At 41.0% G+C, this 23,232-nt stretch overlaps 1 long non-coding RNA gene across 1 annotated transcript; it reads right to left on the reverse strand.

Annotated features, from left to right (window-relative positions):
* Nucleotides 1-358: 358 nt before the first annotated feature.
* On the reverse strand, nt 359-21,243 carry LOC116460865 (uncharacterized). Its single transcript, XR_004245939.1, has 4 exons — nt 21,049-21,243; nt 6,325-6,574; nt 1,551-1,629; nt 359-510 (listed from the first exon to the last, which is right to left on the reverse strand). It is a non-coding gene; the product is annotated as an uncharacterized LOC116460865 (long non-coding RNA).
* Nucleotides 21,244-23,232: the final 1,989 nt, after the last annotated feature.

Genomic DNA, 23,232 nt, shown 5'->3' on the forward strand with positions numbered 1-23,232 from the left:
GGATTATAGGTATCCAAGGAGATTTGTAAGGTGATAGTTTTGTTTATGATCTTGAGTTTTGATGATGGTTTCATATGGCAAAGCACATCAAATTGTACATTTTAATAATTGTGGTTTATTGAATGTCAATTATACCTCATTGAAGTTCTTGAAAGCATATCAAAAAGCAAAATGTCTAAATTCATTACTCAGCAAACATTTACTAAATTTCTGTTTATCTGTTTTTTGTCCAACTCTTCTCTGTTTCCTACTCATATCTTGAGTGAAACAGATATAACACTTTTAATTCCACCTTTTGATAATTTAGTGATTGTATTAGTCCGTTCAGGCTGCTGTAACAAAATACCACAGGCCAAGGGGCTTAAACAACAGTTTATTGTTTCACAGTTCTAGAGGCTAGAAGTCCAAGATCACGGTACAAGCAGGGTTGGTTTCTGGTGAGATCTTGCTGGTCAGGTTGCAGATGGCCGCCTTCTTGCTGTGTCCTCACATGGCCTTTCCTTTGTGCACCTGCAGAGAAGAAAGAGAGATCTCTAGTGTCTCTTTCTCTACTTACAAGAACACCAGTCCAATCAGATTAGGGCCCTACACTTATGACTTCATTTTAACTTTAATTACCTCTTTAAAGACTCTCTCTGTGAATGCAGTCATATGGGGGTTAGCGCTCCAATATATGAATTTGTGGGGGAGGGGGGGCATGATTTAGTTCATAAAAGTGATATTTAGTTTTATTTTTTAAATCTTTGTCCAAATATAATACGCAGTAGTAACTAAACATACACAGACCTCTAGAGAGGATTACGGACCCAGGTCAAGCTATTGTCAGGGTCCGTATTCTTGATGACTAGGACCATGTGTCTCAAAACCTTGCTAAAAATGCATATTTCTTAGCCTCAGCCCAGGCTACTAAATCAGAATCTCAAGGGGTGGCCTTTTTAAATAAGTATCACAGGAGATTCTTGGGTACACTGAAGCTTGAGAGCAACTAGACTCCCTTTCCCCTTAACTGTGACTAACTGTTATTTCAGATCCTTTCTGTCTTTTACACTATGGGTTGGAAAACTTTTTTCTGTAAAGGGTCAGATTATTATTTTAGACTTTCAGGGCCATAGAGTCTCAACTGTGCCATAGTAGCAAAAAGCAACCATAGACAACAAATAAACAAATAGCATGTCTCTGTTCAATCAAATTTTATTTACAAAACAGGCAGGTGGGGCTGTGGGCCATTTAACCAGAGGTACAGTTTGTGGACTCCTGGCCTAGACAGTCTATTAATGCTACCTACTCAAGAGACAACCATGTTGAAGTTGGTTTTACATTTTCTTCAGGTGAGAACAAGAGTTGATTCTCTGAGAATCAGAATTAGAACAGAGATTCATGGCCAAATCATCAATAAACGATTTTGAATGCAGATTTCTGGGCTCTCCTCTCATCTACTGAGTCAGAATCTTAAGAAACCAGGACTCTAGACATCCTTAGGCTCACCAATGACCCAGGTGCGCAGACAGTGGTAGGGATTCTGGAAAAGGATGCAGCATGACCATACTTACTTTGCTCCAGGTAAGCTGGAGTGTTGCTGCTACAACCAGCGGCTTCTCCTCTGCATGGCAGACACTGGACCCATGACCACTGTAGGCGGAATTTCTTTTTTAATATTTGTTCAATGAAATCCAAGGAAATGGGAAAACTCACCTAAAGCTAGCCTGGACCTTAGCCTTTAGGGAAAATAGAGGCTGCGTGATCCTCCCTGGGAAACTTCAATGGCTCAGGAAACCAGACACAGTCCTGCTGAGCTACACGCAGGCCGTTCCCGCCATTCCCATCCCATTTCCCCAACCTCTGCCCCATCTCTTGAGAACAGGATTCTGAGAACCAAATGGGGAACTGAAATAAGTGTGTGCTTTAGAGTCAGATAAAGCACACACTTTTAAATGAGGGTTAAAATCATAACTCTGCCATTTTTAAGCCAAGGGAACTCAATCAACGTAGAAAGGATTATTCTCTCTGAACTTCAGTTTCTCTGTTTTCAAAGTGATAAAATGGGAATAACAATAAATACCTCATAAAGTTGTTCTGAAGATTTAATGAAATAATGGAGCTGAAACTTGACCCATCACAAATGCTTGCTTGGTGTCAGCAGAGGCTGAGTGGGCATAAGCATTATTTTTAGTAAACGTTTAAATTTAGAATAATTTTAGATTTATAGAAAAGTCGCAAAGATAGCACAGAATTCACCTATACCCTGCACCCAGTTTCATCTATTGTTCACAGCTTACGCTAGTGTGGCACAAGTGACTCAATCAATGAACTAATATGGACACATCATTATTAACTAAAGTCCACACTTCATTAAGACTGCCTCAAGTGTCTTCGCTCTGTCCTAGGATCCCATGCAGGGTCCCAAATCACATTTAGTCATCTTATATCCTGAGCCTCTGGGAGACCCTGGCCATTTGACACTCCTCTTGTTTTTCATAATCTGGACAGCCTTGAGGAGCACTAGCCAGGAATTTCATAGAATAAACATCCTTCAGTTTGAATTTGTTAGATGTTTCTCTCATGGCCAGACTAGGGTGATGGGTAGTATTTTTTATTTCTCTTCTCTCTGTAGTTTCCATCCAGTGTCATTCAGATCCTCAGGTGATGGGCCATCCGACTCAGAATAACAAGGCCAGGAGGGAGAAACCTGTCATTATTTATGGAATCAGGGCAGCCACAGGAAGACATAAGTGCAATAGCACTACACTGAGCTTAGATTTGCAAACAAAAAATGTAGTTCTCACTTGTTACACATGTGCTTGATATAAAGTTAATTCGGGATTTTGTCCCAGGAATGGGTGCAGAGTAACAGCTCTTGCTAATTCCTTAATTGTAGGTAATAAATAGTAATAAAAAGTTCTCTTTGTTCGTCACCACTGAGTTGCATAATTTTCAGGCAGTTTACATCTCTGTGTCATAAAATTTAAATAACAAGCTACTCCTTCAAGGTCAGTTAGTGAGAACTTGAAAGATCTGAGTCAGGCCATCAATAAAATGTGGCAAAATGAGATCCAGGTGGACAATCTGTCGTGTTCAAAAGTCTGAAATGAAATATGATCACCAAATGATACAGAAAATTTCAGCAGCTAAAATTCAGCTAGATTACTTAGAAAAAGTTTCCTGCACTGGATAACATCTGTTATAGATGCCAGAGATGCAGTTGCTATTAAATTGTATAAAGTATTTTTTAAGTAAAAACATCATATTTCTTTTCCACTATTATCAGGAACCAAGACATTTGCATATTATTGCAAAATGTATGCTGTCCAGAGGGTGTGTATGACAGACTTCGATGAAGCTAAAGCCAAGATCAAGGAAAACTAAATAGGAAAGATCCATTATTGACTCCCTTCAAGCACACACATAACTAGCATACATGGGAACAGCAACTGCATGCGCGTATCAAAAGCCGAGTATTTGCTCAAGTTCTTAAGACTGAAAAATATAGTTTCCTCATCTGTAAAGCAAGCAGGCAGCACTAAATGATCTCCAGGGTCTCTTCCAGATTGAAAGTCCTAATGTCCTGTAATTCTATTATCGCAGCCTTTGATATGGAATACTCAATGAGAAATAAGCTCAAATCAGGCCTGACAGCCAAAATATAATGCAAAGAGTCAGTCTTCCTACTCCTAATGCACTAACTGAATTAATGGTTTAGTAGTAATACATGGCTTGTCCTGACAAATTCCATTCTGTATCTGGTAGCAATACCAGCGGGGGAGGGGAGATCCTTGGAAAATACAGCAGCGAGTGTCCATAATGCTAACGCCTGTCGAGCACAGTTTACTGTGGGCTAAGTTTAAAATCAGCCCAGATTGTTAAAGAAAAATACACACCAGGAGATTTTCCAGGAGATTAGTTGGCTTTTTCCACACTTGAACTTTGGGAACTTGGAAGTCAGCCCAAGATCTCATAACTTGGCAACAAGTGGGGTGGGGGGCATGGGGGACCGGTTTGGAGAGTGTAGAGAGGTTTGGATTTACTCTACTTCCCTCTTTCTAACACTTTTCTGATAGCCAACACAGTTCCTCTTCCTTTAATAAATCAGTAATACCAAAATCAACAAACACAGGAAAGCTGACTAAACAGCAATTGGCTCTGTCCTGCTGTAGTTACTACAATGAAATGATGCCATTAACTGGCCCCGGCCCCATCCTGCTCAGCGCTGAGATTTCTAATCTTACACAGCTGTGCAGCTCCTGGGCGCCTACAGCTCAGATAGTCTGACTCAGGCCTGAAAGATGCCTCATCCTCGACTCTGCAGATCACTGCAGAGGGTCACTTAGTTTGCTTGCCCTTGCTACTCACAATGTAGCCAGGCACCAGCAGCATCAGCACCAGCTAGGAGCACCTGGCAGACTCTTGGGCCCCACCCCACCCAGAACTACCAAATCTCAATCTGCATATTAACAACTCCGCAGGTGGTTCCTATGCACATTGAATTTTGGAAAGTGCTGGCCTAGACCTTCCCTTTGTTTTCCTCTTTGGGAGACAGAATGATGTAGCAACTTTAGATATTCAAGCCTTCAGTTTTCTGAAAGGGGACCAGATTCTAAGCATCATAAGAAGTGGCATCCAGGCTGGGCATGGTGGCTCACACCTGTAATCCCAGCACTTTGGGAGGCCAAGACGGGCCGATCACCTGAGGTCCGCAATTCAGCCTGGCCAACATGATGAAACCCCGTCTCTACTAAAAATACAAAAATTAGCCAGGTGTGGTGGTGGGCGCCTGTAGTCCCAGCTACTTGGGAGGCTGAGGCAGGAGAATCGCTTGAACCCAGGAGGCGGAGGTTGCAGTGAGCCCAGATCTCACCCCTGCACTCCAGCCTGGGTGACAGAGCAAGACTCTGTCTCAAATAAAAAAGAAGCTTCATCCAAAAAGAGAGTTGGAATTTTTTATGGGATTCTGCTCTGTGTGGCAGGTTAATTGAGATGTTCCTTTGTTGTTTGTTTGTTACCCATCCACATGCAGACACAGAATCAGCATTTGGGGGATGCGGAGACCAGGGACAACTCCCTCCTCCTGGGAGAGCTGGGATTCCAGTCTGTGCTTCATGCATAGGTGCTCCTGGGAGTGATTCTGGGTCATCACGCTGGAGAATCACACTCTGCTATCAGCATCCAACCTACTCGAGTCCTGACCCCACACTGCCAGGAGAGTCCAGCAAGCCCCGAGGGCCTGAGCACAGCCAGGCTGAACATTGGAGGCAGCCCTGGGAGATGGTATGTGGCCTGTTCATGGAGAAGCTGGTTCTACCTCCTGGCTACCTCATTTAGGTGTGGTTGCATTTAATCACCGTTTTTTGGTCATTGTTGTTTCTTGAACAGATGAACCCCCATGCTTTCACAATGCCCCTTCTAACATATTTTCACCATATTCTAAACCATTGCTACTTAAGAGTGCAATCCAAGGACCACAGGCCATTGGCATGCCTGGGAGCCCATCACCTCTGCAAGGCTCATGCCCCACCTGGTCCCACTGAGTCTGCATGATTTGTGTGCACATTAAAGTGAGAAACATTGTTGTAAACAACTGCTGCATACTATGAAAAGACTGTTGGAAATGTGCTCAGGGAAGAGCCCTCCTCATCCTCTCCCTAACTGTGCCATAACACAGAGCTGGTGCTGAAAAGATAACAGCACATGGTGTGTCTGTGTGATTGCTTGTTTCTCAAAATTTCCTTTTCTCTGAAGTTATTTAGAGGAGTATTTCTTGAAGTGGGCTTCTTTTTGACTTTATTTTGACCCACTAGTTCAGTACTGGTCCCAGTTCCCAAAGAGTTTGGTTTTTATTGGTGAGATGGGGTGGTGGATCATCGAATTAACTGATGTCCATCTGCAGCTAAGTAACTGGGTGGGTTCAGAGGCCTTCCTCTCACTGACTGCTTAACTTATCTCCTCTACATTGTTGCTGTCCTTTTATGATGCTTTTCCTTGCTTCCTAGGCATGGTTCCTGCATTACATCCATCCTCAACCCTCTTTCTTCCTGGCCTTACTCAGTTTAATTCCAGAACATGATTTATAAAATATTAGTCTAAATAACATACTAAATTGTATATGTAACTTGATAGTCTCTAGAAATATGCCCAAGTCAGGTTGTTTCTATGACATTTCTGGAGCCAAAAGCAAAATACTAAACACAGTTAAAAAGGAAACTTCACTTCTCCCATTAGTAATACCCAAACAGTGACATATTCAATGCCTACTAAATTCTGAAACCTGAAAAAATACAGCACTGATGTGACTTACCATTAGAAGCAATTAATAAGATTATAATGACTTACCAAGAGTTACCTTTTATGATTATGAATCTTTGTACATTGATGCCAGGTTTTCAACAATGTGACTTGTCTCTTGAGGACAGGAATCATAATTTAAAGCCATTCACCTTCCTAGTGCCAAGCAGTGCCCAGGATCCCATAGAGTGATGGCTATGCTGGGAGTGATGGTGCCAGTGATCACCAGGATGGAGATTTTGCCATTTTCAAGATGGGTTCAATCCCTTCAGGATGTAGATTTTTTCTTGCAGTTATTCTATTTTCCAGAAAGAATTAAGTTTAGAAACAACTATAATAATAGGAAGTCTAGCAGAAAGGCTCTTGGGTCCTTCAAGAATGATTCCTCTGCTACAAAAATGTTCTTCCCCTTTAGAAAGGAGAGCATGGGGCCAGGCACAGTGGCTCACATCTGTAATCCCAGCACTTTGGGAGGCCGAGGCGAGAGGATCACTTGAGATTGGGAGTTCGAGACCAGCCTGGCCAACATGGTGAAACCCTGTCTCCACTAAAAATACAAAAATTAGCCAGGCATGTTGGTGTGTACCTGTAATCCCTGCTACTTGGGAGGCTGAGCCAAGGGAATCACTTGAACCTGGGAGGCGGAGGTTGCAGTGAGCTGAGATCATGCCTCTGCACTCCAGCCTGGGTGACAGAGCAAGACTCTGTCTCAAAAAAAGAAAAAGAAAGGAGAGCATTGGAGAACCTAAATTTTGGGTTTAATATAATTTCATCAACCATCATTTGAAACAAGGCTCCAGGTTCTCCGAAATGTAGCCAGGCATCAGCAGCATCAGCACCACCTGGGAGCACATTAGAAAGGCAGACACTTGGAAAAACAGTTCTCCAAACTGCAGCACATCCTGCCCTCTCCTTCTCCTTTAAAATGTCATATTTCCCTATAGACATTAGTCATATGTAATGTATCTATTTGGAAAATGAATTTATACCTAGAGCAAGCTTCAAAGTAAAGCCAGGAAGAGAAGGGGTTGAGGATGGATGTAATGGAGAAACCATGCCTGGGAAGCGAGGAAAAGCATCATAAAAGGACAGCAACAGTGTAGAGGAGGGAAGTTAAGCAGTCCATGAGAGGAAGGGCTCTGAACCCACCCGGTTACTTACTATAGACATCAGTTAATTCCATGATCAACTACCCCCATCTCACCAATAAAAACCAAACTCTTTGGGAACTGGGACTAGTACTGAACTAGTGGATCAAAATAAAGTCAATAGGTACCCATGCTTTCCTTTGCAGCTTCAATTCTAGCCACCAGTCATACTCAACAATCAAAGTTTCATGAGCTCACCTCTTTGAGCCTTTGTGTCTGATGCTAAGTCTGAAAAGAGCACATTTTTCCTGTCTGAGACAACCTCCACTCATGCTCGAGGCCACTACTTTCCACACGGAGTTTTTGCTGATATTCACACCTGCAAGGCTCTCTTGTGGTAGCCTGTGTTCACTCCTGTTGGAACTGATAAAATTATCTCTTTACTTGTCCTCTTCCTATCTCAACTGTTATCTCCTAAAACATAGAAATAATTTTGTTTGGTTAATTTGTGCCTCACATACTGCTAGGATATGTTAGATACCCAATACTTATGTATCTAATCAACTCATCAGTAGTCTATGATACTCATTGATCAGTATTCTTAAATACCACCAGGTTCTCAAAAAGTGGCTCTTACATGAAAACAAATTATTTTCTAAATTACTGTTTCATATTTGTCTTTACATCCATCACTTATTCCTCCTCAAAAGAAAAGGGGAAAGAAGCCTTGTTATAGCCACAGTTTCCTGTTCTCACTCATAAAATGGTCATTTTATGTTGCTGTTGGGATGTAGGTGGTTTGTGCAGGAACTTGGGGTGATAGAGGAAAGCCAGACTCAATGATTTTTTGGTCCTTTCCACTCCAGAAGATGTCTTCAGATATTCCTTTTTCTCCCTCTCTTTTCAAAATTAGGTGGGACCTCCTAGGTGTCGCCAAAATCCATCTCTCCACTAACGATGTTTATCTAGCTGCAGACAAACCTTCAAACCTTCTCTTGGCTCCTCGCCCAGAAGATCTGCCGGGGAAGCACAGAATGGAGCAGCAGGAGGGGTGGAGAAGCACACTTTGTGCTTAGAGAGTCTCTTTTCCTTCCCCCAAACTTCTACTCTCCCACTACTCTGTTTTTCTAATACTGTCTACTCTTCATCACAGTTGAGAATCTACTGAGCTGGTGTTTCCTAAATTCTAGAACTAGTGCCTGATTAATTAGCAAATAATTACAAAACAATACACAACCTCCAGATGAAAAGCTTCATTGCAGAGTATTACATCAGGACCTTAGAATTAATAGCATATAAGGCCGGCGCGATGGCTCACTCTTGTAATCCCAGCACTTTGGGAGGCCGAGGCGGGCGGATCACGAGGTCAGGAGATCGAGACCACGGTGAAACCTCGTCTCTACTAAAAATACAAAAAAATTAGCCGGGCGTGGTGGCGGGTGCCTGTAGTCCCAGCTACTCGGAGAGGCTGAGGCAGGAGAATGGCGTGAACCCGGGAGGCGGAGCTTGCAGTGAGCCGAGATCGCGCCACTGCACTCCAGCTTGGGTGACAGAGCGAGACTCCGTCTCAAAAAAAAAAAAAAAAAAAAAAAGAATTAATAGCATATAATATTTACACTATTCTATTGCTGATCTCTGACCACTTCCACAATTTCTGCAGAAATTAGACATTGTCTTTTTAAGCTATAATTGTCTCAAAGGGAAAAAGAAAAGCTGTCATGACAGTGCAGTCCTTCCAAATAGAACTTCATGATCAGTTCATTGACTTGGAGGCATCTTAAAGAAAATTTTAAGATCACCTAGATCAAATCATCCATTTTATAAATAGGTAAAGTGAAGCCCATAGAGGCTTTGGGGATTGTTCAAAGGCCAAGACTCGAGTCTCACAACATTTAATCTAATCTGGCATTCATCTCAGCAGTAGTTCTCAAAGTGCGCTCCACAGACCAGTAGCCTCAGTATAACCTCAGGACTCAGAAATGCAGACTTTCCACCCCATCCAGACCTGTTGGATCAGGGCATCTGGTGGTCAGGCCCAGCAATCTGTGTTTTCACTGGCTCTCTAGGGGGTTCAGATGCACCCTCGGTTTGAGAACCACTGCAGATGCACTACATACCATCTAAAGGTTGCTCAAAAGTAATGGGCAAGTCTTCTGACTCGAAGATCATGTTGACCAGGGAGTGGGGTGGAGAGAAATATTCTGATAGCCAAAGGAGAGGTGATCCAATAAGAATAAAGATGCAAAATAAGAAGGAAAAATAGGCTCAGGACTCCAGTTGGAATGCCTATTAAAGTAGCAGCAAGATCCCTGCTTATCCTTGGCTATGAAATAGTGACTCTTCCCTTTCAGAAAATAAAACATGAGAGGAAGGAGGAAGATAAAGCACCACTTTCCCTTCCCAATCACTTTCTTAGCTCCAGAAAGTTTGCCTCTTAAGGAATTTAATCAGGAAATAAGATCCCAGTAGGAAGTGGAGTAAGTTCTTTCTTCTACAAATCACCTGACAGTTTCCAAAGTCATTAATCAGCGTTTTCAATTCCACTCCTCCCATGTGTGGGGCTCAATCTCTCCTTCCTTTACACAGTGGAGAGCATGGCTTTCTTCCTGTGGTCCAGTGTCGCCAGGCTTATGTCTTCATGGCTCATTTCCAAGGAGATGGGGGAACCTTGCCTCATAGCTTTTGGCTTTCAAAGTGCATGAGGAAACCCTTGTGGGTCCAGCTTGGTCATTCTGCTACAGCATGGACTATGTTCCACAGACAGACAGAAGAGACACCATAATTAACCAGGTCTGCATCACAGGACTATGCTCTAAGCAAGGAAAAGGTCACTGAAATTAGGGATCTCCACCAGTGACCCATGACAAAAATGAGTAGAAGATTGGTGTTCCCAGTGGAAATAGTGGAGAGATGGCTGCTATGTCCCTTCTCCCAGCATTGGCCTTATGGAGCCTCACAGTAGTGATTCATCTGATCAACTATGGATGATGATAAGCTAACTTTTGTTATTAAATATTTTGCCATCACAGGATCCATTTATGTGGTTAACAGATTAAAGAAGGTGTGACACTGCAGGATTTGAGGGGGATGCAGTTATTTGTGAAATTAAAACAGCAGATTATGGTAACTCAAAGTCCAAACACAGACATGACTCATGCTAATTCAGAACAGAGATTCAGGAACCAAAGGCCGCATTATCCAATCTTGCTTGTATCTCGTTCTATTGGGCTAAACCTTGAGATGACAGTAGAAAGAGTATTATCCCTTCCATCTTGCCAAGGAGAAAGCTAACACCCAGAGAACTTTACTAACACTATTAATAGTAACAGAGCTGCCCCAGATCCTAGTTCAATGCCCTTACAATGATATCAGATTGCTTTTACAAAAGAAAAAAGAAAGATAATCAAGCTATCAAGGTAAGACCATCCTGGACACTCATAAACATTCTGATGACCACAGAAATAAGCAGAAAGGTAGTCAAATACGTGAATATTGTCATTTATATGAGAGGGAACCAGAGGTGAACATGTGTCATATACTATGCTTTCTTCCTCCAAGTGAATTTTCTAATTAGAGTTCAAGCGTGGTTCAATTGGGGGTGGAGGGACTAAAATATGGAACTTTTATGGATCTGCTCCTGTGTCTTATTTTATATCAAATTCTTGACCATTCTCATGAGTTTAGATCTGATTTATGATGACTTAGGAAATTGCATATAGATCCATCACTGCTGAAATAATGTGACCATCTGAAAGTGAAGGTGGGGAAAGACCCTGAATCCACTCCATGAGGTCATTTAAAATCTGAGGGGGAAAAATAGATAAAACATAGAGGAGACCAGCAGCAAAATAAAACCTGGCAATGCAGTTCCTGATTGAGAAGCTAGGGAGTGGAGAAGCAGCAAGCTGTGCACAGTTGGAAAATTCAGGGAATGCTCATTTCAGTGGCCAGGTTTTGAACATGTCAGTTTAATTATGATGCATCATAGTTGACAGCAATGCATATGGAACCAATTACAGTACATGTTAAAATCAATTATTGCATATTTCAGCTATCCTAAACACTGGAAAAAGTGTTCTGTGCATTGCTGCAGATTTCAACTCCACTAATCATTTTTACTATCATGGTTCAACAAGAAAAGGAAAATATATATATATACACATATATGTATAAAAATATACATATATATCTATACTGAGAAAAATACATTTCATAACCAACATCAAATGCAAAGCATAGAAACAGTAGCAATAGATAGAAAAGTTTCAAATGTTTGTTCTTACAGAAGTCTAATCTTCCATCATGCCTTTTTGAAGAGAAATAATGAAAAATAAAATTCCTTGCTATCTCTCAAGCACTGTTTGGATCAATTTAATCCACTTAGGCCTATTTACCAGCAGTGAGGTCCATTCTCAGCTGCTGTCTACTGGCTATTTTGGTCTAAAATGTTTGCCTTAACTGTTTACCCTGTTTCTGTGGCCTTTTCTCCCCCTTCAGATTTCTAACTCAAAAACTACCCTTCAAAGTCCATAGCTTATTCATTTTCTGTTTACTTTTATATGCACCAGCAAATAACTGGGTTATTGAAAAATGAAGGTGAGGAGGAGGAGGAGAAGGAAGGTGAAAAAAGTGAAGGTGGATGGCATTTGCCATTCCTCGGAGATTTGCACATTTCCTGGTTGTATTAAATCAGCAGCCTGTATGGTGTGGTGAGCTCCAAAATACGTTTCCTGTGAAGAAGGTTTATATTCTGCAAATTTCTACTTTCCATTCACTGTGCATAACAGAAGTCGCCATAACAAAAGTGAGTTGCAGAAAATCCATTGTGTTTGAACTGCACTGAAGTCTTGGGGTCACACACTGGTCTCCCATGGTGATAATTTATCTACACAAATCCTCCTGTCCTGGGATGAGGCAGGAGCTCCAAGGTGACCGAGCATTCCAGAAAAAAGCCACACGCCTCACAAAACTTGGCTCCAGGGAGCAGGTGGGTGTGTATCCCGGGAAAGGGATCAGTGGTGTCTGAGTCAAGAAGAGCCCAGTGGTCCAAGCAAGAGCAAAGAAAAACAGCCCATGCGGTTTAGTCAAGAGAGAGCCGGGCGGGATGTCGGGAATGCTGACTTCTCTGCTCAGCAGCTTGCCCAGCTGGGGCAAGGCACTCAATGCCTCGTTGTCCTCCGGACTGTCACCTGGCAATGAGGGAAGTATATCAAAAAGAGAACCAGGCCTCTGAATTGCTTCAGGGCCCATAAAAGGAGGATTGCCCCATTTTAAAGTTTTTAAGCATCAGGGTGGGAACCACTTATGCTTGTTTGTTCTGTGACTAAATGATGGACCCCAACTTGTGCCAGCTGCATTTCATTCATTTGTTCCTTCCTTCCTACCTTCCTTCATTCATTCACTTAAGAAGTACTGATTTTGAACTAGTCCTAGAGATACCCATTCTCCTGTAGTGGAGCTGATAGATTACCAGGGAAGACAACGGCATCAATAACCACATGGACATTAAGGGAAGTAAAACAAGACCAAGGCCCCTGGGTTGTGTTCTGGATAAAGGGAGAATCTGCACTATACTGTACACATGCCTGTGACGTGCCACAAAGGGAGTATGGTGGGCAAGTGGAGGAGAAAGAATCCAACATTGCCCCTTCCCAAGAATTTGATGGGCTCTTAAGTCTGCATTGTGATTCAAATGATTTACAGGGTATTTTGTGCTCCATCCAATAAGTGGGGACCTGGGCTGTGTGAGCTGAGTAGGAAAATCTCTAGTGGCCATTTGTGAGTTGGAGGACAAAGCTCAGACATAGTTTGGGAGGAAGGAGTTTCATGGGTCAGGGTCCCAGAAGGATATGGAATTCACCCATATGGTTCAAATGTAGAAACGCTGTCCAAGGGGCGGCAGATAGAATGTAGGCAGAGTAAACCAAAAAGGGTTGGGAGGCCCCCAAAGACTAACAGCAGTTTGGAGCTATTACTGCCCTAGGAGATACTAGGAGCTAAGGAAGAGTGCTGCAGGGGAAGTGCCCACCAGAAGGGAAGGGTACAACTGCTGCTGGAATTGTGACCCCAAGGCAGGGAGGGGGTGGAGGAAGAAATGCCCCATCTCTCTCTTCTGTTTGCCAGCCTTCTTCAACAGAGCCCATATGTGGCATTCAAGTAGATCAGCTCCTCAGCAAAGAAAAATGTATGTTTATACGGCTGAAAGTGACCAGAACAAGGGCTCCAGCAGCCCCAGAACATGCCCAGTTGCCCAGGGTCAGGGACCATTATCTCAAAGTATCTGTGACCAAATCTGACATCCAAATTGGGACACTCTAGAACATAATTCACCCCAGCAAAGGTGTGCAAATAGAATGCGATACAGGAACCAGCTCTAGATGAAGAGACCTATGAGCAATGGTGTAGAGCATCATACCCACAGCATGCTTTGGGCAGGCTTATGTGGTTAAGGAGGGAGGCTTGGGAGAGAACCTCAGAAATGTTGAGAAAAGTCCTAGAAGGCTTTACTAAAGCATTTGTACTTGATTCTAAAGCAATGAAAACAAGCTTTTAAGATGAGCCAACTCACTTCACCTCTCTGTTCAAAAACACACATGTGCTTTTGACCCCAGTGGGTTCAGTAACAAGCTTGTGAGTAGACATGAGTGGCTTCTACCAGTTGAAGCTCATCAGAAAAGCAATCAGTAGTTTCATGTAGTAGTTAAGAGCATGGGTTTTAGCCTTGAGTATGCCACTTACCAGCTGTGTGACCTTGGGCAAGTTACAGACAGTGCCTCAGTTTCCTCATCTGTAAAATGGTGACAAAAATGGCACTGACTTCATTGGATTGCCTTGAGGAGTAAATGAGCTCATATTTGAAAAGACCTGAGAACAATAATTAGTATCCATCTTCATAGCAGCCATATATATAATGCATAATAGTTACATATTCAAAAGAGATAGTATTGTAACACTTACCAACTGACCAAGAACACTGAAAAGATACCCCTGAAGAGCACCTATAAAGAGATTTCAGCTATAAATAAGAATCAAGAAAACATTAGGCTGCCAGCTCATCAAAATTGTCCCAGCCCAGACCACAGAGCAGAACAAAGATATCTGAGAGTTTTTTGCATATACTCCCTTATGACAGAGAGAACGACCACATACAGTCTAATGCTGAACTTGCACACGTTGTGAATATTTCCAGACCTACAAAACTTCCAGGTGGCATGTCACAGCATTCTAGAGGAAAGCTGTCAATGTCACAACACAGAACTTTCCTGAAGGCATCTCAGAGCCAGAGGAGTGAACAGCAGGGACTAGCTCCCAGGTCATCTGCCTATAACCCTCACTGTTGCTAAAACATTCCAAGAAATTACTCTTACCATCCCATCTGATTCACTTGGTACAAGCAGCAGGTGCAAATACCCATGTGTGGTCTGAACCACATGACCCTTCAAATAAAAATATAAAAAATGTCATAGTATTTTCACAATTCTCTGAAAAAAAAATGCAATTTTTTTTCTTTTTCATTTTTCTGTTGACATTCATAGCTCTACAGTTGACATTTTGTCTTCTAAAGTGTCTTATATAGATGTATCAGAGGCTTAGGCAACTGAAAAAGTGGAGGCATAAAGAGGTGTTTTGTAGTTTATCAAACTATGAGTACTGATACCTCATTAATTTTTAATGCTTCCTTCGGCCAAGGCGAGGCAGCGTTTTCCTCCGGCAATCTTAATGATGCAAGCCCTGCCACTCGCACAGGTGTTAATGGCAAAGTAATTTTGAGGTTTCTGGATGAGACAAACATTCCATATTTGTAGAACAAACATTCAGGAGGGATCCAATGTCAATGTTTCCTACGGATTTTTATTTAATAGCTCTGCTGCCTAGCCTGCTGGGATGCTCTCAGGAAGGGACACTGTTGTCCAGTCAGTCCTTGCTGAATCACCCATGCCCACTACAGCTCAGACATGCCCACATTGTCCTCACTTCTCACCACACCCTGGAGAGGGCATCTTTCCTCCACATGCTATTCAAAAATCGACACAGCGGAAGCGGAGCCACAAGATACCGGGACCGGCCCAGAAAGTCTCTGCAGCATTATTAAGGCAAGGGTGCTCCAGAATAGTTGTTCTTAAAGTGTAATTCTGCAGTTCACCCAGGAACTTGTTAGAAATGCAAATTTTCAGTCTCCACCCCAGACCAGAAACCCTGGCAATGGAACCCCACTATCTGCGCATCAACAAGCCCCACCCCAACACCCCACAACAAGTGATCTGATGCCTACTGAGCCAACCAATCAAAAATTACACAAATAAAAATGTGGTTTTGTGTAAGTAAGGTTAGTACATTTTCTGCATGGTAAAACCCTACAAAACATAGGTCATATTTGTTGCTCAGTCTAGAGAGAAGAGACCTAGGGTCCAACTGTCAGTAGAAGCTTCGTCCAGGACATTGAGGAACTGCCCTTCTCATTATCTGGAAAGAGAGAAAAAGACTACCCCTGCTCCCTCACCCAGCAAAACCAAAATGCCCTAAAGGGTATAATTTAACAGAGCTATTTAATGATCAGAAAGGGGATTCCTTTGTCGGTCAGAAGGAAGGAGGAAAAAGGAAGCACATTCTGCAATGAGGGAGAGAAAGCCCCTTTGGCAATCGGGTGGGTGCAAGCCCAGTTACAGCATGGTTTTGGAGCCTCTGCACAGCAGGTCTGGGACCACAGTCTTTGGGATGATGTGACACTCCCTCAGCAACCTGGCAGACCACAAGGACAAGAATGGTGGTGACAGATGATACTGGATCAATTACTTGGATTCCACCACTCAAGTAGGAGGAACTTAAATGAGAGCTAGAACTCCAGCCACCATGCTATGCAGTAAAAGGAATAGAAAAACAGCTTATGATTTTTGCTTCCTGTCTGGGAAGGGGTCTGCTATGCAAGCAATAAAGTGATTTGACCTGCCTGTTTTGACACCATGTACACAAAGCTTAGTCTGTATATGGTCTTGAGGATTTTAGAACACTGCGCTTGGAATTTTATAGCCTCATGTTCTATCACAATTCCAAAAAGATATCTACATGAAAACAAGAGTTTTGGAATCTATTTAACAGAGCTACAGTTCTGATATATAGAAGAAATAATATTCAGGTGGCATCCTCTGTCTATCCATGGTGGCTCAATACCTGCCTTCAGCCTTCTAGGGACTTTTCCTTCCACTTCCCACATAAACTCTTCCTTTAGCCAGGCCAGCTGCCCTCACTGTCACAGCGTCCAGTGTTCAACACTTCCTATCTCTATGCCTTGGCCTATCATGCCCTCTAGGCTGACTGCTGCCTCAATTCCCTCTCTGGTTACTTGCTCCCAGGACTCTCTTACTCCTCTGCATCTTCACTGTTCAGTTTCCCTCTCTCTGACTTTTCCCTTGTTTTTGTGTTCATAATGCTCTGCCCTGTGCTGTGCACTTGGACTGGCACAGGAAGTAACCCTCATGGAATCCATGCAGGCTACCAGATATACAGGTTTGGCCCCAAAACCAGTTAATTTGTATATAACCAGTTATTTACATTTCAATTCCCAAATTTTCCCAAGGCAAATTGCTGAAATAAAAGTAATATCTGTTTACAATGACTTTAAAAAGGATTTTTTTTCTTTCAAGTATTTGCCAGATTAGAAACACACAACCTATGTTTCAGAAAACTGAGGAACTACAGGTGTGGAAAGAGCCCAGCAGTGCTTGCCACTTTCTTAGACTGAGAAGTAAGGTGGGCTCTTCCTGCAGAGGGTAGAGAAATGGGGTGAAGAAAAGGAAGGGCAACAAGATTGAGTCCACCCATTCTATCCATCTATCCTTCCACCCTTCTATCCATCTGTATTAGTTCATTTTCACACTGCTGATAAAGACATACCCGAAACTGGGAACAAAAAGAGCTTTAATTGGACTTACAGTTCCACAGGGCTGGGGAGGCCTCAGAATCATAGCAGGAGGCAAAAGGCACCTCTTATGTGGCAGCAGCAAGAGAAAAATGAGGAAGAAACAAAAGCGGAAACCCCTGATAAATCCATAAGATCTCATGAGACATACTCACTATCACAAGAACAGCTAGGAAAAGACTGGCCCCATGATTGAATTACCTCCCCCTGGGTCCCTCCCACAACATGTGGGAATTCCGGGAGAAACAAATCAAGTTAAGATTTGTGTGGGGACACAGCCAAACCATGTCACCATCCATCTGTCCATTCATCCATCTATCTAATCATCCATTCATCTATCCATCCATCCATCCATTCATCCATCCATCCATTCATCCACCATTCATTCGTCCGTCATCCATCTACCCATCCATCCACTTACCCATTCATCCATTCATTCATCTATCCATCCACCTTTCCCTTCATTCATCAATCTGTCTATAGATCCATCCATCCATATATTTATCTATGTCTATCTACATATTATGTTATAAAATTATATATTATATATTATAAAATTATAGTAATATAATACACTATTATTAGGATGCAGATTCAATGGTTATAACAAAAAAAAAACCCTACCAATGGTGACTTAAACAAGATAAGATTTCTTTCTCTCTTGCTTAAATACACAGGCTTAGGCAATTCTGAACCGATGTGGTAGCTCAACAGCATCAAGGACTCAACTTCCTTAATTCTCGCTTTGCTGTCCTCAATGATTAGATTGCACCTCCTGGTCTCATGTGGTTGCTTCAGCACCCACTGCCATGTGCAGAGCACAAGGGACAGAAGGAAAGATATGAGCATGACTGAGAGGTGTTATCCACCATCGCCATTCACATACCTCTGACTATAAGTTTAGCATGTGGCCACCACCACTTTAAAGGTTCCTTTGGACAAGGGACCACACTCAGTATACACTCAGATAAACTATTACTAAAGGAAGAAGGATGAAAGGGACATTGGACACCTGTATCTCTGCTATACTGGCTATCCTGATTTAATAATGTGGAAATTCCTAAATTATAAAAGATATTTATATATATACAAAATTATTTTCCACAGAAAGCACTAATGTGTCTGGGCTGTTTGCCATCGTGTGCCGTCTGTCACTCCAGCTTCCCGTTGCCATCGTTATCTTGACTGGGCCTTACCACAGCACTCTATTTCTGGGTGGAGATTAAGTTCATAGACTGTCAAACTTTCCTTTATGTTTTCAAACTTATTTTATAGAGTGGGATTTATTACAAATGTCATGCAATTTTATTATAAAATGATTCAAAAATGCAAATAAGCAAACAGAAGGAGAGGAGAGAGAGAGAGCAAAAAAAGAAGGGAAAGAAAGAAAAACATTTTGTGGTTCTATCCCACAGAGACCATGACTTGTAATTATTTGGTGTACATCACTTTATTTATTATTTTTCTACCAAAATAAAATTACAAAGTATATATGACCTTGGAACTTAGTCACCCCCTACTTAACACATACACTTAACAGTACAGTATAGATTTGGTTCTATTTGAATACAACATTTCTGCAAGAAATTTGCTAATATCTATTACAATATACCATTGTAAAGATGTTTTTAAATTAATCTAACTATTGTTGAAGATGAAAGTTTTACCACTGAAAACAATAAACAATAAGCTCTGCAGAAATACAGAGCAAAAGCAATGAAAAAACTATGTTATCAGCATTTATGCTTTGAAATCTTAGATTCTTTTGGCAGTCTGTAAGCAAAAAGAGGACAAGAGAACTGGAATAAGTGTTTTATCAGCAAGATCATATTTGCAAAACTATTTTATGAGCATAGGGTAAATGGAGAGCTTCGTTCCTTTCAAGAGAAAGAATTCTAGAATACATTCCCTTACCAATGTACATCCTTATATGAAGATGATCAAAAATATGTGCATTGAAAAAAAGAAAAAAAGGAAAAAAAGATTGTACTGATGTCCCAAAAAAAACGGATTGCTCTATTGTAGCCGATGTTTTCCTCTTTCCCTATAATCAAGCATCAAAGGCCCTAACAAACAATTGCTAAGTTGTCCCAGATGGCGGCACACACATACGGGAAAAGAAGACCAGTGCATGACTGTGCTGATGGGGAGAGGATGCGTTTCCTAAATGTCCATCCAGGAGGACAAGGCAGGCCTGGCCAGACCAAGGCTACAGACACATCGAAAGAATTGGAAACCTGACAGTGCACCAACTGAGCAAGCCTATTTGGGTGCCAGTCATACAAGCAGCAATGCATAGGTTGCCTCTCGTCTGTAACAGCATCTCGTACTCATTAGCCCACTGGAGCCTCAAGCTTCCAGGGCAAATGTGAAATAAATTAAACCGACAGGGTCCTGCTTTGCAAGAATTTATGTTGTCTTTTATTTTTTTTCATGGCCATATTGGGCCCCGAAAAGGGCCTCCTGCTCCAACCCTAGCCCCGGCTTGCATCCTGGCCAGGTAACCTAACATTTATGAAATGCCTCATTCTCCACATTTAGCTGGAGAGACAAATCCTTGCAGACATTAGGGATATGCTTTGCTTAAAAGCAAATTCTGACACATAAGATATAAGCATGGGGTAACTTTTTATTCTACAAAATAATTCTGAACTTTATAGAAGAATTTCTCGACAATTTTGTTTAATGTGAGCTTTTTAAGTAAGAGGCAATTTACAAAACCATCCATATTCAACCTTTTTTCTGAGAATTCATCTATTGTGTAAAGTTAAGTACAACCACATTGTTAGAGTCATCATAATTAGATCGGTTAGTTCATACAATAAAAGCCGCTAGTAACATTGTGTCTTATGGTTGACAAAGCACTTTCATAACTATGATCTTTCACAACTATGACCCTACAACAACCTCCAGTGAGGCAGTAATTACTATTCTCTCTGACACACTAATGAAGAAAACTGAAGCTCAGAGAGGTTGAATAACTTTTTAAGAATACACAGCTGGTGGATGATAGAAATGGGGCTGGAGTCTATTTCTTCTGACTTAACCATACTTTCCTCTCATTTCAACTCTTGTGGTATAGAACCAGGATGACCATGTGTCCCAATTTTCCTGGTATCACCAGTTTAAGCCTTTTTCCCAGAATAAATTTATTAAGAATGTCTTCTTTTATTCTCGAAAGTGATCCTGTTTGTACGATAAATAACAGAACAATGTTTTATGTTCCATATTTTTCAGGCTGTAAGATTTCTTTTTTTATTTTTCATTTTTTTTATTATTATTATACAGGCTGTAAGATTTCCTGTGATGCCACCTAGGGATGGGGAACAGGGGAAGAGGTGTAAAGACCAAGTAGGCTAAAGAATCCCTAATTGCATTTCAACTGCAGCACTCATACCATTATCTGTTTTTATATCTTTGTTCTGTTTTTAAACAAAATGGAAAATGGATACTACTCTTTTAAAAGGTTTAAAGCCTTTTATCTATAAAAATAGTTGCAGAAGTAAGACTATGGAATACACATCATTAGTACAATCTAACCACTACAGGTGGAAAATAATGGATTCTAATACCAACACTGAGAGACTTATACATTCAACAAAACCTAACAAAGCACAGGCTATCATATCATTTAAGGCTGGTGGTTGCTATTAACTGAAAATCTAATTCAGTGATTTAATTAAAAAGTAAAGAGAAAAAATATCGCTTCTCGGCCTTTTGGCTAAGATCAAGTGTGTAAGAGAAAAAATAATGACAGTATTGACTCACATAACTAAAAAGTCTGGGACTAGATCCAGATGCTCCAAACTGTCATTAGAAGTTGGTTTCTCCATCTTTCACGTCTGCCTTACACTCTAATAGAGCCATTCTCAAGATTTCTACTGCTCCCTGGGAGTGCAGAGTTTATGTAGTGCCAGCAATCTCAGCAAAATGCTTTGTGTCTGCCTGATGCTCCTTACTCTCTCCATTCAAAGCAATCAGGACAGCCAAGTGAAAGAAATGCTCAGATTGGCCTATAGGAATTGCCATCCACATTCTGCACCTAGAGGTGGGATCTGCCCAAAGTATGTGTCAGGAGAGTAGAGGAAGACAGATTACCCCAAGAATGAAAGAGGGGAAATCATTACAAACCATGTACATACTAAAAGGGGGAAAATGTGTACTATACTATACTATCGCATACTACAAATAACTCCAGGCTGGTAAACTAGATAACTTAGATAAAACAGGGTGATGTTGCATTTTGGAGTTGAAGACTCCATCCTTCCTTTTGCACCCATATCCTAGATTATTGGGGTAATCTGTCTTCCTCTACTCTCCTTATAAGTGAGAACATGTGGTAGTATTTGGCTTTCTGTTTCTGAGTAAGTAGTATTTGGCTTTCTGTTTTTGATTTAAGATAATGGTCTCTAGTTCCACCCATGTTGCTGCAAAAGACATGATTTCACTCTTTTTTATGGCTGAGTAGCATTCCATGGAATATATTTATATACTACCACATGTTCTCACTTATAAATGGGGCCTTAAAAAGGTGTACACATGGACATACAGTGTGGAATAATAAACACTGAATACTTGGAAGGGAGGAAGAGTAGGAAGAGGGTGAGAGATGAGAAATTACTTAAGGGGTACAAATGACATTGTTTGGGTGGTGGTTACATTAAAAGCTCAGGCTTTACCACTATGCAAAATATCCATGTAGCAAAACTGTGCTTGTACCCCCTAAATTTACACAAATAGAAAAAAGGAAAAAAGAATTCAAAGGAGAAAAGTAGTCTACTCTATTTACGTAGCTATTTCTGTTCATCTTGTATTTTTGAAGTTCCAAGTTCCATTTCTTATCATTTCCCTACTGTCTGAAGAATTTTTTTAAGCAATTCTTTTAGCACAGATGTGACGGCAATAAACTTTCTTAGTTTTCCCTCATTTGACTATATCTTTGTTAATCCTTCATTCCTGAACGAATTTTTTGTTGAATATAAAATCCTGGTTTGATAATACTTTTCTTTCAGCATTTGAAAACTTGTGTCACTTCCTTCTGGTCCTCATGGTTTCTCAAATATCCCAGTACTTAATCATTTTCCCCTGGATGTTTTCCAGGTTTTTCTTTGTCTTTTATATTTAGAACTTTAATTACAATGTATCTGGGCATTGATTTATTTTCGTTTATTATGTGTTGGGTTTGCTTAGCTTCTTCAATCCTTACATTTTTCTCTTTACCAATGCGAAAAGTTTTCACTCATTGTTTCTTCAAATACTTTTCTATACCAGACTCTTTCTTCTGTCTTTTTTGACTCTGATGACATGAATATTAGACTTTTCATTATTGTCCCACAGCCCATGAGGCTCTCTCCTTTTTTTTTCTTCTCTCAAATTTTCTGTGTTGTTCAGATTAGATAACTTTTTTTTGTCTATCTTCAATTTTACTGACTTTTGTCTTTCTTCTCCTTACTGCTATTAAGCCCTTTTATTGAGTTTAGGTCTTCTTATAGCTTCTATTTGTTTGCTGCGACTTTCTACTTTTTCCCTTATTTCAACAGTGTTCACAATTGCTTCTTGGGGCATTTTTATAGTAGCTGCTTTAAAACCTTTGTCAGGCAATTCCAGCATCTGTGTGTCGTCATCTGTTGACTGTCTCCCTTGCAAGCACAAATTTTCCTCATTCTTCATATGATGAGTAATTTTGAAGTGAATCTTAGACATTTTATTTCTTGTGTTACAAAACTCAGGATCTTGCTTTAATTCTGTACAGAATGTTAATATTTTTGTTTTAGTGGCAAATTGACCTGATTAAATTAGGCAACATCTTCCAATTCACCTCTTGAGAGCTGTGGTTCTAATGTCAATTCACTTTTCAAAGCTTTTGCAGTGAAATTCAATGGAGAAATGATAGTTTTTCAACAAATGGAGCTGTAACAACTGTAATTTCACATACAACAAAATCTAGACACA

The sequence above is a fragment of the Hylobates moloch genome, unplaced genomic scaffold (genome assembly GCF_009828535.3).
Source record: "Hylobates moloch isolate HMO894 unplaced genomic scaffold, HMol_V3 SCAFFOLD_21, whole genome shotgun sequence".
NCBI lineage: Eukaryota > Metazoa > Chordata > Mammalia > Primates > Hylobatidae > Hylobates > Hylobates moloch.